This window comes from Dasypus novemcinctus, chromosome 17 (assembly GCF_030445035.2).
Source record: "Dasypus novemcinctus isolate mDasNov1 chromosome 17, mDasNov1.1.hap2, whole genome shotgun sequence".
Classification (NCBI taxonomy): Eukaryota; Metazoa; Chordata; class Mammalia; order Cingulata; family Dasypodidae; genus Dasypus; species Dasypus novemcinctus.
The window spans coordinates 20329081-20347869 of record NC_080689.1 but is presented as its reverse complement, the minus strand read 5'-3'; the positions used below and the strand labels follow the sequence as shown (position 1 = coordinate 20347869).

Below are 18789 nucleotides of genomic sequence, written 5' to 3'. Positions count from 1 at the left end.
ACTTGTAATTAGAAAATGTAATAGACAAAACACTCCATCCTCAATGGCATCACTAATGATACGTTATCTAACAGAAAGCTAACAAAAATGTGCAAAACTTCGTGAAGAAAATTGTAAAGCTTTTTTAAATTGCGGTAACATATATGTACATAACAAATATTCCCACTTTAACCATTTTTAAGTGTATATTTCAGTAGTATCAATCACAGTCATAAGGTACTGCCATCACTACCATCCATTACCAAGACTTTACCATGACCCAGAACAGAAACTCTGCACCTATTAAGCAATAACTCCCCATTTCTCCTTCTCCCTTGCCCCTAGGAACCTCTAATCCGCTTTCTAGCTCTAAATTTGCTTATTCTAGATACAGCATTTTCAAAGGACCAACAACAACAACAAACCTGAATAAACATTAAGATCTACCATGCATGTGGATTTCAAGACAATTCAGATAGATACAATCTTCCCAGATTTTTCCATAAATTGAATGCCATTAAAATCATAATGTGATTTTTCAAAAACTTGACAAGCCAATCCTAAAATCTGTATGGCACATTAGAAGGCCAAGAACAAGAAAAACATTGATGACAAAGAGGACCCAGATATTAAGATTTATTACACAGGGGGTCGCAGGCCGGCTGCGGGGCCCACTGTCCCGACATCCCGCCGCTGCTCCTTCCCAAGCGCGCTCCAGGCCCGAGGCAGCGCCCCGCAGGGCCACGGCGCTGCCCGCCTGGCTGCAGCCCAGGTATAGGAAGAATGCCTATCTTTTCATCTATTATTTAATCCAGTTCTGTGGCCATTCATGGATATTAACAAATATGACAGTCAGATTCTTTTCATTTGGAAAAGATTCAATGGTTGACACTTTTTATGCTATTGGACTTGTGATGCGGCTTTGCCAATCCATTTCCCTCCTGGAGTTGCTGCACATCTATGTTGGCATTGAATCAAGCCATTTTCTTCCTAGGTTTCTGCAGCTCACAGAAAGAATAATCATCCTCTTTGTGGTCATCACCAGTCAAGAGGAAGTCCAAGAGAAATGTGTGGTGTGTGTTTTATTCATCTTGTGGAATCTCTTGGATACGGTTAGGTATACTTACAGCATGTTATCGGTCATAGGAATATCCTATGCGGTGTTGACATGGCTCAGTCAAACACTGTGGATGCTGATTTATCCTCTGTGTGTTCTTGCTGAAGCGTTTGCCATTTATCAGTCACTGCCTTATTTTGATTCGTTTGGTACTTACTCCACCAAGCTGCCTTTTGACCTATCTATTTCCCATACATGCTAGAAAGATATCTCATGATGCTGTTCATAGGTATGTATTTTACCTACAGTCATCTTTACTCAGAAAGAAGAGACATCCCAGGAGTCTTTCCCATTAAAAAGAAGAAGATTTGAAGCACAGCATTCTGATGTTGAATAAAACAAGACAAACTTGTGGATTCAGCTACAATAAACACAACACAGAAAAGTAAAAAAAAAAAAAAAAAAGATTTATTACACAAAGTAAGAAAATGTGGTTATTTGTTTAGATTTAGAAAACCAGATAAATGAAATTTAGTAAAAAGTCTAGAAACTGACTCAGACATAAGTAGAGCCCTGGAATATGATGGAGGAAAAAGAACAAATCTATGAAGAAATAAATAATGAACTAGTTAATAAATGTGTTAGAAAAAACAGTCATCCATCTAACAGCATAAAAGGTAAATCCCCACTTATGCCTCATACAAGAATAAGTTCCAGATCTTTAAAACATTTAAAAGAAAATATGAAAGAATAGCTTCATGATTTGGGGTAAGAAAGAATTTCTCAAATGTGAAATAGAAAGTAAAAATCAAAAAGGACTGACAGATTTGATTATATAAAAATTTAGCAAACAGAAATGAGAGTAAATCTGCAATTCATTATTAATGTCCTTCAAAAAAAATTTTAATACACAATTGAAAGACAACAGACAAAGAGAAAATGGTTCCAACATATTTAACAAAGGATTACCAACCAGAATCTATCACGACTCCCTACAAATCAACAGGAAAACAAAAACAAAAACAAAAAAAGAAATGGACAAAGGATATAAATCAGTTATTCATAGATAATAAAATCTGAGTAACAAATAAACATGAAAAAACACTCAACATCTCCAAAAATCAGAAAATTGCAGATCAAAACAGCATTGAGGGAAGTGGCTGTGGCTCAACCAGTTGGGCTCCCGTCTACAATATGGGAGGTTCTGGGTTCGCACACTGCAAAGAGCGGCCAGCCCGGGCCACACACTCAAGCACCACAGAGAGCCCACTCGGTAAGGTGACGCAACAAAAAGGGAGACAAGCAAAAATGCAGAGGAGCGCGCAGCAAATGTACATAGAGAGCAGACAGCAAGCAAAAAGCTGCCGGGGGCCAGGAAGAGATAAAACAAAAACAACAACAACAAAAAAAAAAACAGCATTGAGACTTGATTCCATATTCAAGAGATTGAAAAAAACAAAGTCTGTTACCACCAATTCTGAGCTAGGACATAATGAAATGGGAACTGTTATATACCATTAATGGGGGTATGCTTTGGATCTGCCTCTGTGGAAAGCCATTTGGCAATAACTAGGTAGGGTTATAACGTGCAAAACCCTAATATGCAGCAATTTACTTCTAAACTGTTATACACATACAATCAAGGAGACATACAGGTGGGGTGTGGGGTATATCAGAACCTCTTATATTTTTTAATGTAACATTTTTTGTGATCTATGTATCTTCAAAAAAATACAATTTTAAAAAATTAAAAATGAAAAAAAAAGGAGACCTACAGAAATATTCACTGCACCCAACTCTAGTAGCAAAATACTGGCATCAACAGATAAATGGATAAACAAACTGTGATATACTCATGTGCTGGAATACTACTCAGCAGTTAAAATCATGATCTAGATCTGCATCTCATAACATGGATGGGTCTTGCAAACAGGAGGCTCCCTTACAAAATTGTTCTATGTATGATCACGTTATAACAACTGTTTATGTAATTTTAAAATATATAAAACAATGCTATTTGTTTCTATGACTACATATGAAATCAACAAAAATTTGCAAATAAGTGCTTGGATTCACACCAAATTCATGCACTTGTAAACTGTGGGCAGAAAGTAGAGCAATACTAGAGAAGGAAACATCACTTTCTCTGAATAGCTCTCTTCTTTAAAAAAAAGACAAGAGGGAGGGGGGGACAAAACAAGTTCAGGAGACATTAATTGTGGATAGATACATAGATGTTCACTATTGTTATCTGCTGTACTTTCCCACATATTTTTTTTAATTTTTCAAAATGAAAATAATTTTTAAAAAAGAATCCAACAAAAGGCAGTGGGGGTAGTGGTGAGAGAAATGGGGAGTTAATGCTTAATGAGCACAGTTTCTATTTGGGGTGACGAAAAACTCTTAGTAATGGATGGTGGTGATGGTATTAATAGCATAATGCTGTACATGTAACTAACACTACCACTCCACTGAACACTTGAAAGTGGTTAAAATAGGCAATTTTATGTTGTTTATATGTTAACCATAATAAATTTTTTTAAAAGACCGTTGAGAAGTGAAGAGAGCTAAAACCTCTTTTTTGATCACAGGGTGAAGGGCTGATGATGGGGCTGGGGATTGGGCAAAAGTGGCAGAAATCACAACCATGGTAATGATGAACTGGAATACTGGGCTCTGCAGAAAGACCACCTGACATCAGCATCTGGGTTATCAGGTTAGGAAACAAAATCCTATTCTACACTGGCTACCAGGCTGGGCTTAAAACACTCCATCATTTTGAACAGTCAAAATTGAGTAGATTCCCAATTTTTGCCCTAAACAGAAAAGATGTCTGGACTTCTTCCATGTTTGACTCCTACTAGTTTAACAAGCTGATCCTAATGTCTTTAAAAGTTCAGCAACTGTATTTTTAGGAAGTAACCCATGCCCTGAAGCTCAGCCTCTATTGCTTTCAATTCTAAAAAAGTAACTCTTAGTTATATTTAAAATATGTCCCTGCAGCCCACACAGGGCAAACAGTGACTCTCTGCTTTCTCTCCAAACAAGTTGCAGCATGTCTACCACATGTGTCCCAGGGAGAAATATGAGTCTAACTGTGTCTTCTGTGATCAGAGACAGCAGGTGAGAAATCGCTTTGCTGTGTGTGCCTTCACAGCCATTCCCAGCTGCCCTTTGAAGTTATTCAATAGCACTGAGTGATATCAGATCACAAGAAACATAGCATGAGGTCACACTTTATCGTCTACTCTAAATCTGTCTACAACTCGTATCAAACCTAAATAAAAGCGGTGCTTTCACTGTAAACGTCACTGGGTCATCTTCCTTTAGAATCCCTGGAAAAAAAAAAATTAACACAGCATTCCAACATCTTTTTTTTTTTAAGGATTTTTTTTCTCTCCCCATCCCGCCCCCCACTGTCTGCTCTCTGTTTCCATTCGTTGTATGTTTTCCTCTGTCCGCTTGCATTCTTGTCAGCAACACCAGGAATCTGTGTCTCTTTTTCTTGTGTCATCTTGCTGCATCAGCTCTCTACATGTGTGGCACCACTCCTGGGCAGGCTGCACTTTTTTTGCACGGGGCCGTTCTCCTTGTGGGGTGCACTCCTTGCACGTGGGGCTCCCCTACACAGGGGACACCCCTGCGTGGCACAGCATTCCTTGCACGCATCAGCACTGCGCATGGGCCAGCTCACCACACAAGCCAGGAGGCCCTGGGTTTGAACGGTGAACCTCCCATGTGGTAGGCAGACGCTCTATCAGCTGAGCCACATCCGCTTCCCCCACTATCTTTTCTACCCAGCCTTGTGGAATAACGGCAGTATTCCCACAGTATTCCCCATAACCATGTCTTCTAGATAGCTGAACCATGCCCCATCAAGCACCAGGACACTGAATAACCTCCTGGGTTTTGGATCACTATGATGAGCCATGTGAGATACTGCAGGTGTGTGTGCACCTGCTTTCACTGTTCTCTCCTCCTCTAGCCAGGCTGTCCAGGCACAGGCTTTTTCTGCCACCCTTTCCCACCCAGTTTGCTTCTATCAGTCTACTCTCAAGTGACAACCTAACCAAGGGATAATCGGATAGTGGAGCACAGTGCAAATGACAGAGAAAACAAATCACAAAGGTTGAGTGCAGAATCTCATGGTTTTATTCAGGAATATAATGTCTTTATGTCAAGGAGTCAGCTCCCGTCTGCCTAACGCCCCAGGAACTGTGTTCTGGAAGGTTGAGGGCCTCTAACTCCAAGTTCAGCATGAGCGGCTCATTACCACGTTACTTAACTTAAAGGAGGTTGTCAGCTGAGGCCAAACATACTTCCCAAAGCCATCAATAACTGTAAAATCATTCACAGAGTATAACATAATTAACTCATAAGTCATGGAATGAAGACCAAACAGCAGTTTTGCTGGGTTTCTGTTTCTTTCTGTTCTTGTTATTACCTTTTTATGAGTTTTTTTTTTAAATCCCAATAGCTCAATGAAAAAAGAGAAAAGAAAACAGTTAAAGATTTACAGTTTAGACTATATAAACATATAGCATTTAATTAAAAATAATAAAAGAAGGGGAAAAACAAACCAGAAAAAATTTCTCAGGAAACACTATATTATACAGAAAGAATTCATAAAATTTCTTTTTAACATATTAAGACCAAAATTGACAGATGAAAGGAGGACAGAAACAAACACTTAAGATGAAAGTAAATACAATCAGTAAATCAACTATTGGGGAAATATCCAAATCAATAAGAAATGCAAAACTAAAAAAAAAATTTCTCAAAAGAAATGCAAACTAAAACAAGGAGCTATAATATTATGGCTATTTAATTTTTAAATGTCAGATATTAATACAAAACACTGCAAAGGTGATGATAAAATTGTACAAGCCTTCTGGAAAGCAGTTTACCATGTTACAGATATTTCAGAATTCTCATTTCTAGAAATTTATCCTAAGAAAATACCAAAAAAGGGAAGTAACTATGTATATAAATATGGCCAGCTGTCCACAGTGTTATTTATACCAAGGAAACATTCAAAAGAATAAAGGCTGAGTAAAATATGCCATTCAAAAACAGAATTATAATTTATGCCCTAAGTTTTTAAATATTGATAACATTAATGGTAATAAAAAGTTATTCTGCTATTCATTCAGTGAGTTATTCAATAAGCCCTTTCTCTAATTTTCCCCTGTATGCATTAATGCCAGTTTATATGTAGGATAAATACAAGTTTTGACAAATCTTGGGTTTTACAGACTTTATTGTACACATATAAAGTACTTTATATATGTGACACTTTATAATTCACTGGGAGGAAAACAATATATTTCTAAACAATTAACCTTTAAACCTGTTTTAATCCCATCCATGTTTTTATTCATTCATTTATTCAAACACTGAAGGCCCCCTTCTAGGCCAGGAATTGTGCCAAGAATTGTGGATAAAAAGATGGAGACAAGTTTCCTGCTTTCAAGGAGAACAAAGTCTAGTATGGAAAATAGACAAGTATAGAAAAAAAATGACCATACAGTTATGTGTTGTAATAATAAACCTACAGCAGAACACAAGAAATGAGAGGTCCCTTATTGGATGGATCAACAAATATTTGTGAACTATTATATTCAAGGGACCATAAAGGATACAAAGAATTCTTAGAAACTGTTTTTCCTTGAGGAGCTACTACCCAGTCAAAGACAGAAAGTCTAAAAGAGTGACTCTCCACCTTGCCTGCCCAGCTCATCTGAGCTCACAGCTCACACAGCTCCGAATCTGAAGCCCCCTCGGCGGGGCGCCCTTGGGCAAGTTGCCAGGATGAACCTGCACCTTAGTCCAATAAAACACTGAGTGACCACTGTGCACCCTGCTTGGCACCAGGCCCTGTCTTAGACCCTGTGGCTATTGTAGAGGAGAAAACCCCACCTCTGCCCTAGGGAGCTCACCGCCCCGCGTGGCTGTAATTATTACAGGCCTTTCCAAAAGAGAAGAAAGGGAACAATGGGGGCCCATCCAGTGGGATTCAGGGAAAGACCTCCCTGAGACCAAGACCTTTACAATGAGACCTGCAAGCCGAGGGAAATAAACCATACACTGAGCTGGCCCCAGAACGCGGGGTGAAATGTTAGTGGTTAAACCCGCCAAGAAGCCAAACCATCAAGCCAGGGGTTCCTAACCTTTTTGTTCCACAGACCCCTTACTAAGTCCTCACTATACTGTGTGTTATTTAATAAACATATCACACCTGTACCAACACGTCCCCGCAAGAATAATGTTATTTTGAATTTCAATTCAAGCTCACGGACCCCTGGTTAAGAACAGCTGCATTAAACAGAAAAACGGAAGTAGTTTCTACTGATTCAGGAATTACTTCTCATGAGAGATTGGGCTTGGGAAGGAAGGCATTCTAACATATTCCTAAACACGTGTGTCTAGGACGCTGGTCCAGTATGCTTTAATGGAACCAAGAGAGACATGAGCCGGCAGCACAGGAACGAAACATGGAAGCCCACCATCACTGCCAGACCGTCCCGCGCCTCTGGATGTTCTGGTCCACTCCTAGCTGCCGAGGGGAGTGTGCGCTGGCATGGCCTTTCTCAACAACAATCAGCCATATTTTAAAGTTAGGCCCTAAAAACACCTGTGCCTACTGTGACTGACATTCCTTATCTGGGAAATGTTATATTCAATGAAGCCTGCTGCAGTAGGGCTATCAATACAATGGTAAAGTTAGAAACATCCTACCAACAAACAACAGGGACTAGATTAAAATCATGGAGTGTTCCAATCATTAAAAAACAGTAACTAAAGCAGATTTCTGATGATCTGGAATAAGATTTAGAAGGCAACATCAAGTAAAAGAAGCTCCCACTCTCTCCTCAACTCATTCCAATCAGCCTCTACCTTTCTGCTGAATCTGATCTTGTCAGTCGCCAGTGGCATCCAGACTGTCAAAGCCAGTGGGCATTCTTGGTCCTCTCCCTTTCGGACCAAGTAACAGTACTGGCCACAGCTGACCAGCCCATGAGCTCACCACCTTCTCTACCTGGCTCTTGAGATGCCACCTGCCAGCCTCCTTTCCACCTCACCACCAAACCCCTTCTCAGTCTCCTCCTGGTTCTCTCTTTCTCCTCTTCCCAACATTTCCAAGAGCTTGGCCTCTGAACCCCTTCTCCTGGTGATCTCATTCAGTCCCATGGCTTTGATTTCCATCTAGACTGTGCCCAAACTTAGATCCCTCAACTTCTCCTCTTATCTGAACTACAGATCCCCATGCCAACTGCCTTACTGACACAGCTCCACATGCACATTTAACAGCTTCTCAAATTTAACATGTCTTGATTCCCCTACCTCTTAAACTCCACACATTCAGCTCCTTAAAAGGTGCCACCATTCACCAAGGTGCTCACCAAGTTGGTCTGACTCTTCTCTTTCTCTCATACCAACCTATCCCCAAATCCTCTTGGCTCTACCTTTAAATACATCCTGAGATGACCACACCACCTCCAGCCTCTAAACTCCTTCCAGCCACCTTGCCCCCTAAGTTTATTCTCATCAAGGCAGCCAGAGGAATCCTGTTAGAACAAATCCAGATCAAAGCATTCCTCTGCTCAAAAGCCTCAAAAGCGTCACTCTCACTCAGGGAAACGCAAAGCCTTTATTCTCCACAGCCGGCAAGTCTCCACCTCCCACCCTGCCAGTCACACTGGCTTTCTAATCCTTGGACAAACCAAACTTGCTTCCCCTGCAGGGCCCTCGCACAGGCTGGTCCCCCCAGATATTCAAAGGCACCTTCCCTTCCTCCCCTCATTCCAAGCAGCAGCCTCCGCGCCTCTAGATCCCCTACCCTGCCTCGTGTTGCTTCAAAGCCCTTACCACCACCTGACATTATATATTTATCTAGTCTTTGTGTTTCTCCAATTAAATATAAGCTCTATAAGGAGAGAGGCTATTTTGCTCACTGCTTTTTCCCTTGTGCTTAGGACAATGTATGGATCATAGAAGATAATAAATTATTGTTGAATGAATGAATGAGGGAATGAAAGCAGGAAGAAAATATACTTAAATACAAGTATTAATCATTTGCCTCTGAGTGATAGAATCATACAAAATTATGAATTTTTGTTTATACAGTATTATACTTCCCAGATTTTCTGAAATGGCCTATATTATTTTTTATAGCATGGCAAAAAAAAAATCAATACCTTTTTTGAAAAGAAATTTCTATTCAATTTGGTACTAGTTTAAGCAAACCTAAATTTTTAAGGGCTGTAATTTCTACAATCTAAACAATATGTGAGACAGTGTATCACACACTAGACTTTATGATAACTGTACTATATTGGAACACACATTATTTTTACTTTGAAACTTATTTTTTTTTTTTTTTTAAAGATTTATTTATTTATTTAATTTCCCCCCTCCCCTGGTTGTCTGTTCTTGGTGTCTGTTTGCTGCGTCTTGTTTCTTTGTCCACTTCTGTTGTCGTCAGCTGAACGGGAAGTGTGGGCAGTGCCATTCCTGGGCAGGCTGCACTTTCTTTTCACGCTGGGCAGCTTTCCTCACGGGCGCACTCCTTGCGCGTGGGGCTCCCCCACGCGGGGGACACCCTTGCGTGGCGGGGGACACCCTTGCGTGGCACGGCACTCCTTGCGCGCATCAGCACTGCGCATGGGCCAGCTCCACACGGGTCAAGGAGGCCCGGGGTTTGAACCGGGGACCTCCCATATGGTAGACGGACGCCCTAACCGCTGGGCCAAAGTCCGTTTTCCCTGAAACTTATTCTTAACATGCTTTTATTGGTTAATGTACCTAGCACTATTATAAACATGTTTAATCTGTTTGAAAGACTAACATCTTTTTATCAATCAAAAATGTTAAACATGAGAATCTTTCTTTGAAAACTGGAACAATAAAAAACAAGATGTATAAGACTGAAATAACAGCCAACTTGGGCATCAAGTCTCTGAAACACTGTTTAAAATAAAGGGGAAAAACTATTTACAAGTAAGTGAAAAAATAAAGATATTTGATAATCTTAAAAAAATAATAAAGGGGAAAAAAGACCAAGATTAAAATATAATTTTACTTTGACTTAACAATGTCACATAATTGTTAAGAGCCCAGCTAAAGCCAAGCTCCAGCTCAGACACCAACTAACTGTGAGGCCTTTGGTATGTATCAATTAATTACCCATTTGAGTCTCAGTTTTCCCATCCATAAAATGGGAATGACAAAAAGAGGGTTGTTATGTCGATTAAATGAATTAATACATGCAAAGCAGTGTGCAAAGCATGGAGAACATTGTCCGGTGCAGCGCAGCTTAGACAGGTGTCAGCTATTATTATTACTACCCCCTGCACCAAATTCATCCCCCCACACACACCAAAATAGCCTTAAGGAAGCTTTCGAAAAGGTCACATATATATCTGAGGTAGACTTTTATTTCTACCACTAGAATTTTGCACAACCTTTCACAGTGAATGAAACACAGTAAACTGGGGTGTTTTGTTTTGTTTCTTTCCCAGACTTAATATTCCAGAGTAAGTCTGAAAGCAACAAAGTGACAATGTTATCAAGCTAAAAAAAAATAAACGATTGTTCTCATGCTCAAGACTGGTATCTCCAAACTAGCTGTCTTAACTCAATAAAGAACAGCAGCTACGTGAGTGGGACCCAGCCTTTACAAATTACCATTTGACTCATTTTGACCGTGTTTCTGAAGGTAAATTAATGGTATAACTTGACCAAGGCCTGGAGCAGCCTGGAAGACATGCAATCCAAGCCATGCCAAAAGTTTTCCCAGGCTAATACACAAAAGCTCGTAAATGTCACTGCTGCCACAATGCCATGCTGTAACACCAACAACTGTAAGCTGTGGGCAGTCCCTGCTAACAAGAGCACAACAATTAGGCTCTCACACCCACAGGGGGCAAAGCTGGAAGCTTCACTGTGAAATATAAGGTCACGCCTCTAAAGGGAGAGAAAACTAGAAGGAAAATGCAGAGTGGACAAGGAGCCGCTGGCTACTAAATCTATTATTGTTAAAGTCTGACAGAACCATTTTCAGAAAAGGAGCTGAAAGAACTGTTAAAATGTAAGTCAGGAGTAACTGGCTATTTTAATAGTAATTTGATTTGCCTAATCAATTCTGAAAGAGCATAATTAAGGGAAAGAAAATAAGGAAACTATATGCAATGATTCTGAACAGAAAGATTCTAATAAAAGAGTGAAAAAATTCATCAATAATCCCAAATCTCTCAGAAGCCTGTTTAACAGACTGTGTCGCAGGAGATATAATTTATCCTCAAGCCACAACCCCCTACCAAATTTAAGAACATGTATTCCTAGTACACTTTTTTTTTCATCTTAGATTTCTTCCCATTATTTGTCATCCAGTTCACACTAGGCTTATGTGGGGTGAGAATGAAGAGGGAGAAAAAAAAGTTATCGTGGTCTTTATGACAGACTCTACAGGTGGTCCAAAACAATCCCTCATGCTGAGGCCCCCATCAAAAGGTGGAGCTTAAATTCATTCCCCCTAAAGCTAAGCTGGGCCAATGATTGTTTTGACCAATAAATGCAGAATAAATATCATTCAGAGACCTCTGAGCCCGGACAACACCACTGCCTCCATGTTATGAAGCAACCACACAGAGAGACCCACAGGAAGGAGAAATCGAGGCCCCCAGCCAACAGACCAGGATGCGCTCCCACCTACAGCCAGCTCCATCTTGTCAGCCACGAGAATGAGCTGTCTAGGAAGGAACCCCGCCATGCTTCACCAAGCCACCCAAGCTGAAGCCACACGGAACAGGGACAAGCCACCCCTCCTGAGCCCTGCCCAAATGCCAAAATCATGAGCAAAAAAAATGACTGTTCTTGTTCCAAGCCATTAAGTTTTGAGGCAATCCATCTATTAGTAATAGGTAACAGAAAGTCTTGCTAAACAAGAGTCACCATATGTCATGTCAGGGCTTCTGCTAACCCTTCCTACTGAGCTCTGCACAGTAACTCTTACAGCAAGTTTCTGATCAATTAACACAGACGTGATTAATAACCTCATGAATCCTAAGAAGAAGTCTGAGACCCAAGCACTGATCTCCATATCTGTGCAGTTTCAAATGATGAATATGATCAAATACAAAACCAGCTTGCCAAAGATTTTTGGACAAGCTACCTGGTACAGAAAACACTCATCTTCGATGATGTCAGCCACAAGTGAATACTATTTTACAACCTAACCACCTCACTTACAACCACTTTACCTAGGTAAGGTGATTCCATGTAGCAACTTATTATAAAGCTCAAGGAAGTTTACAACAGAAACCAATCGGCTCAGTAGTGGCCTAAGCTTTAATCAGACTCTCAGGATGAGCGGAAAGCAGCCAGCTCCTCTTTGAACAACTCAGTCTTAAAAAGTTTTCCTAATATTGAGTTAAAAACTGTTCAAAATCATATTATATATATAAATTGTTACAATTTTTTTAAAAAGCTCCCCCCCCCCAATTTGGTCAGGGTGTATACAGCTGCCAAATACATTTTAAAAATAAATAACCTGTTGCTCGAAGCGTCTATCCATTGATACCCATTTCCACGGTGTTTGCAGAGAGCACTGCCATCTTGCTGTGTCTCTTTTTCTCCTCCTGACTCAATATGCCCAGTTCCTGCAGCTACTCCTCACGTAGGCATGCGAGCATCATTTCAGGTACCTCTGTCACCTGGTCCCACCAGTCTGAGTATATTCTAATATGCCCCAGTTAAGAGTCTGGGGTCAGACTGCCTAGGTTTAAATCTGAGTTCCACCACTTACAAGCTGGGTGACCTTTGGGAAGTTACTTTCTTTAAGCCTCAATTTCAACATCTATAAAATGGAGATAATAGAGATCTTATCTTAGGGAGAAGCAAGGCAGGAAGTTAACTTCAAAGTCATGGTCTAAGATGAAAATTACTTATATTCAAAATCACACTTGCAAACTACACAGTATATGACCAACATATTGTCTTTCAAAATGTCCTTCTGCGTTTGAACAGATCACTGCTTCTTTGGTTAAACATAATCTCTTTCTTCCTCTGCCAAGCACATGTAGCAATTTGGGCTCATTAAGGGTGTGTAATGAGGAAACTCCACTGTCACAGAAGAACCCACCACAACAGGGTCTGAACCCAGGAAGCCCACCAAAATGGTTAGCTCTTATTATTCTATCTTTTGTCAATCTAATCTGATGTTTCAAAAGTGATCAGTTCAATGGAGAATAGAGCAGCCTGACAAGACCTACAAGAGCCAGGAATGGTTTCTAAAATGTCAAAGCCAGAGTCTCCATTTTACATTTTAGATTACGTGGTACTCCCTTCAGTGAGCAGGATAAAGAGGGCTGGCCAGTCCAGGCTGCTCTCTGTAAGCTGTGCCTATCAGCAGCTGTGTTCACACTCACCTGGAAGGACTTACCCTAATTCTCCCACAGCTCCCAAATCTATCCTCACAAACTGAAAGAGAAGAAGGGGCTTTGCCCAACCCCACCCAGTGAGCATTATACTCACCCATTTTCTTTTCACCAATCCCAGGGATGTCTGCCCCATCACCTGCACAAACGTAATTACCTTATTAACTAAAGTTAGTGTCGTCAGTAGTCTCACGCTGGTGTGCTGTTGAGTACTGAAATTAAATATATTAAACACATTTTACCACTGAGTTGAGCCACAACAGAGGTTAAAAAACTCAAGGACTAACCTTGTTTAATGTAACAAATTATATAGTCATTATTTGCAAGGTCAAAATGCCCAACAACGGAAGGGAGGGATCCAGGCTTATTTCAACCACTGACTAGTACAGCACCTGAGCAAAGTCAATGTCCTCTGCCCCAGGCAGCAGGGACCACTGAGCCTGTGTTCACTTAGCAACTGGGAGGAAAGTCCTTGGAAGGACCACTGAATAGAGACACATGTGTCTTTTTCACTACTTCTTTCAGGAAAGAGAAAACGTTTGCCTTTCTGAGAGAACCAGTGTCAGCACATTCTTGATTGGCTGAGCCTGGGACAACATGAAGGCACTGCCAGAGCCTTGTCACTACCAGAGCCCTGTCACTGCCACAGCCCCTTCTGCCGGCTCTAAGTGATGACTGCAAGGAGCACACACTGCGCAACGCACTCTCCTGCAGAAACGATGTCAGAAGAGGTCGTTAGGCTGGAGGGGAGCCCAGCAAAGCCCAATGTGTGCACAGCTGGACTGAGTCATAATCCCAATTTACACTCATTTCTTCTTTCCCGTTACTGTTTCCTCTTCAAGAAAGACATCTTCTGCCTCCTCATATACTTTACCACCAGCGGAAGGACTAGCTAAAGAGAAAATATACCTAACAGCACTGGGCACCAGGGATCCACCATTACTTTGTGCAAAAGGCGTTCCATTCAGGACAGTTGGCATCATGGGCCAGGAACAAGGCAGCTCAGGGACTGAGAGTCAAAGGGACAGGAAGGCAGGATGGTCACAAGGCAGGGTAGCTCTCCCGAACTGTGACTCCAAAAAGTGAGACTTTGGGGAGGTCCCTTCCTGCTGGACAGCCTTGGCTAGTTTTCAGAATAGTTTTAAAACCTGAGACCCTCACTTCCAATGCAATTTTACACCGAAGCTTCAAGTATAAAACCGATCGTGCGGGTGAGGTGGGTCAGGGTGTGACCTCCCCACCTCGGTCCTCCTCTTCCCTCTCCCCTGCAGTAGCTTTTGCCATAGACTCTGGTGGGTTTCTGAGAGTACGGTTTGGAAAATCTGGGCTGCTCATTACACATGCAGATTCCTGGGCCCCACCAGAGCCGGCAGACCTGGGTGTTTTACTTTCTCCACGTGATCCTGATGATCAGATCGCAGCCTCTGGGCAGTGTTTGTCCAAGAATAGGGCCCTGGACTTTTTTATCAGAAACATTTGGGGGAGCCTGTTGACAAGGCAAATTCCTGACCCTTCTCAAGCCTTGATAGGACTGACTCTTGGGGGCAGAGCCCAGGTCTGTGGATTGTTAAGGTGATTCTTCTGTAGCCCAGGCCTGAGAAGCACTGCTGCCAGAAGTCAGGCACTGGACTGGACTCCTCCAATCCCCATACCCTTCCCCCCACACAGGACTGGGCCTCTTGGTCTCTCTCCCTCTCCCATGTGAAAATAGAGGGGACTTCTCCCTCCCACTCTTTTTAAGGCAAGAAGTCCTCTCTGTCAGTCCCTGAGCACCCCCTGTAGCCTCTTAGGTCAGGTCGCATTCTGGGATGGTGGAGGAAGGGGAAGGAGGAAAGGGATGTCTTGGGACCCTTTTTGCAGTGAAAACAAGGTTTCTGATAGCTGGACATTAATGCCTAGACCAATGGGTCTCAATCCGATTAGAATAACCTGAGGAACTTTTAAACCACATCCTCAGGCCTTGGTCCATCCCCCACAAATCCTGCTCGGGGGTGGGTAAGGGGGGTAGAGCGCGAGGTGGCTTTATAGGATCTGACATTACAATTCACAACCAGGGAAGAAAAACACTATCTGGGGCAGGGAATCTCCAAGTCAATGTGCATATAAAAACACTAAGAAAACCAGGCATAGAAGGAGACTTCCTTGACACAATAAAAGGCATTTATGAAAAACCCACAAGTGACATCATACTCAACAGTGAAAGAATGCTTTCACTTCTTGCAAGTTTCCCCAAAGATCAGGAACAAGACAAGGATTCCTGCTTTCACCACTGCTCTTCAACATTGTACTAGAAGTTCTAGACAGAGAAATTGCCTACCCCCCCCAAAAAAAAAGGGTATCCAAATTGGAAAGGAATGAGTAAAACACATGACATGATCCTATATATAGAAAGTCCCAAAGAATCTTCAAGAAAGTTACTAGAACTAACAAATTAATTCAGCAAAGTGGCAGGGCTCAAGATCAACACCCAAAAATCAGTGGTATTTCTATACACCAGCAACAAACAATCCAAAAAAGAAAATAAGAAAATTACATTCCCAATAGCATCTAATTCCTAGAATTAAATATCTAGGAATAAATTTAACCAAGGATATAAAGGATTTGCTCTATATCCCCCTCACCCATCCCCAAGCATGGAAAACTACAAAATATGGCTGAAATTAAAGACCTAAATAAATGGAAAGATAGCCCCTGTTCATGGCTAAGATAATATTGCTAATATATCCAAAATGATTTATAGATTGAACACAACCCCAATCAAAACTTCAAGAGCTTCCTTAACAGGAATGGAGGGAAGCGGACTTGGCCCAATGGACAGAGCATCTGCCTACAACATGGGAGGTCCAGGGTTCAAACCCCGGGCCTCCTTGACCCATGTGGAGCTGACCCACGTGCAGCTGATGTGCATGAGGAGTGCCCTGCCACGCAGGGGTGTCCCCCACATAGGGGAGCCCCATGCGCAAGAAGTGCACCTCGTAAGGAGAGCCGCCCAGCACGAAACAAAGTGCAGCCTGCCCAGGAATGGTGCCACACACATGGAGAGCTGACACAACAAGATGACACAACAAAAAGAAACACAGATTCCCGGTGTCGCTGATGAGGATAGAAGTGGTCACAGAAGAACACACAGCAAATGGACACAGAGTGCAGACAAGGGTGGGGGGAGCGGGAATTAAAAAAAACACACACAGGAATGGAAAGGCCAATCATCAAATTCCTACTGAAGGGCAAGGGGCCCCAAATAACAAAAACTCTTGAAAAAGAAGAAAGTTGGAGGACTCACATTTCCTGATTTCAAAACTTATTACAAAGCTACAGTAATCATAACAGTGCAGCAAAAGGACAGACTTACAAACCAATGGAATAAAACTAAGAGTTCAAAAATAAAACCACACATCTATGGCCAAATGATTTTTTAACAAGCGTGCCAAATCCACACAATGGGGAAAGAACAGTCTCTTCAACAAATGGCACAGGGAAAACTGGATGTCCATGTGCAAAATAATGAAGAAGGACCCCTACATCTCACCTTATGCAAAAAATTAACTAAAAATGGATCAACGACCTAAATAGAAGAGCTAAATCCAAAGAACTCTCAGATTAAGATTTAAAGGAGGGGGAAGCGGGTATGGTTCAAGTGACTGAGCTCCCATCTGCCATATGGGAGGTCTAGGGTTCGATTCCCAGGGCATCCTAGTGAAAGCAAGCTGGACCACACGGCAAGCTGGCCCAAGCGGAGAGCTGGCCCATGTGGAATGCTGACCTGCATGGTATGCTGACCCACGCAGAAGTGCTGGCCCGTCCAGAGTGCTAGTGCAGCAAGATGACACAACAAAAAGAGACACAGAGGAGAGACAATAAGAGATGCAGCAGACCAGGGAGCTAGGGTAGCACAAGAAAATGAACGCCTCTCTCCTACTCCAGTGCACAAGAGAGTGAGTACCTCTCTCCTACTCCAGAAGGTCCCAGGATTGGTTCCCGGTGCCACCTAAAGAGAAGACAAGCAGACACAGAACACACAGCAAATGCACAGAGAGAGCAGAGAGTGAGCACAAAGTAACAGTGGGCAGTGAGGGGGAATAAATTTTAAAATCTTCTTAAAAATAGAAGGGAGGGAACAGATGGGGCTCAAGATGCTGAGCACAGTCCCAGGTTTGAATCAGATTCCAGGTCCTCCTAAAGAAAATGGAAAAATGGAGGTTCATTCCCTGGCCCCCAGGACCACCAAAAAAAAAAAAAGGGAAAAATCTTCAGGGCCTGGTATTATGCAACAGATTCTTAGAAACACATGCAGCAAAAAGAAAGATTACTTAGCTGTTATCAAATTTAAAATTTTTGTGCATCAAAGGACATTATCAAGAAAGTGAAAAGACAACCTACAGAATGGGGAGAATATTTGGAAACATACATCTGGTAAGGGTTTAATATCCAAAATATATTATGCAAGAACTGCTACAACTCAATGACAAAAAGACAAATAACCCTATTTAAAAATGGGCAATGGACTTGAATAACCTTTCTCCAAAGAAGATATACAAATGGCCAATAAGCATATAAAAGATGTTCTACATCATGGCTGTTAGGGAAATCCAAATCAAAACCACATGAGCTACCTCTTCCCACCCACTAAGATGGCTATTATTTTAGAAAGGGAAAGGACAAGAGTTGGCAAAGATATAGAAATTGGAACTCGGTTTCATTTTTGGTGGGAATGTAAAATGGTATAGCCACTGTGGAAAACATTTTGGCAGTTCCTCAAAAAATTAAACATAGAATCATCAGAAGATGTGTGAATTCCAATCTTGGTAGTTACGCCAAAGAATTGAAAGCAGGGACTCAAACAGATACTTGTACACTAATGTTCAAAGCAGCATTATTCACAATAGCCCAAAGGTGGAAACAACCCAAATGCCCATCAGCAGATGAATGGATAAACAAAATGTGGTGCAGCCGTACAATGGAATACTACTCAGCCATAAAAGGGAATGACACTTTGATATCTGCTACAATATGGATGAGGCTTAAAAACATTAATGCTAAGTGAAATAAACCAGACACAAAGGAACAAATGTTGTATGAGTCCACTTATCTAAACAGGCAAATTCAGAGATAGAAAGTAGAGTAGAGGTTCCCAGGAGCTGGGGAGAAGGGGAAGGATGCTTAAAGGATGAAGAGTTTGTTTGCGGTGATGAAAAATTCAGTAATGGAAGGTACTGATGGCAGGACAACAATGTAAAAGTAATTAATGCCACTGAATTGTACACCTAAAAATGATTAAAATGGAAAACTTTGTTATACACATGTTGCCACAATACA

At 41.5% G+C, this 18789-nt stretch overlaps 1 protein-coding gene and 1 pseudogene across 7 annotated transcripts in view; one reads left to right on the top strand and one right to left on the bottom strand.

Moving 5' to 3' along the window:
- LTBP1 (latent transforming growth factor beta binding protein 1) overlaps window positions 1-18789 on the bottom strand; it is a 410312-nt gene that overhangs the window by 361849 nt on the left and 29674 nt on the right. The gene's annotated exons all lie outside the window — the stretch shown is intronic.
- Window positions 707-1466, top strand: LOC101445117 (very-long-chain (3R)-3-hydroxyacyl-CoA dehydratase 4 pseudogene; annotated as a pseudogene).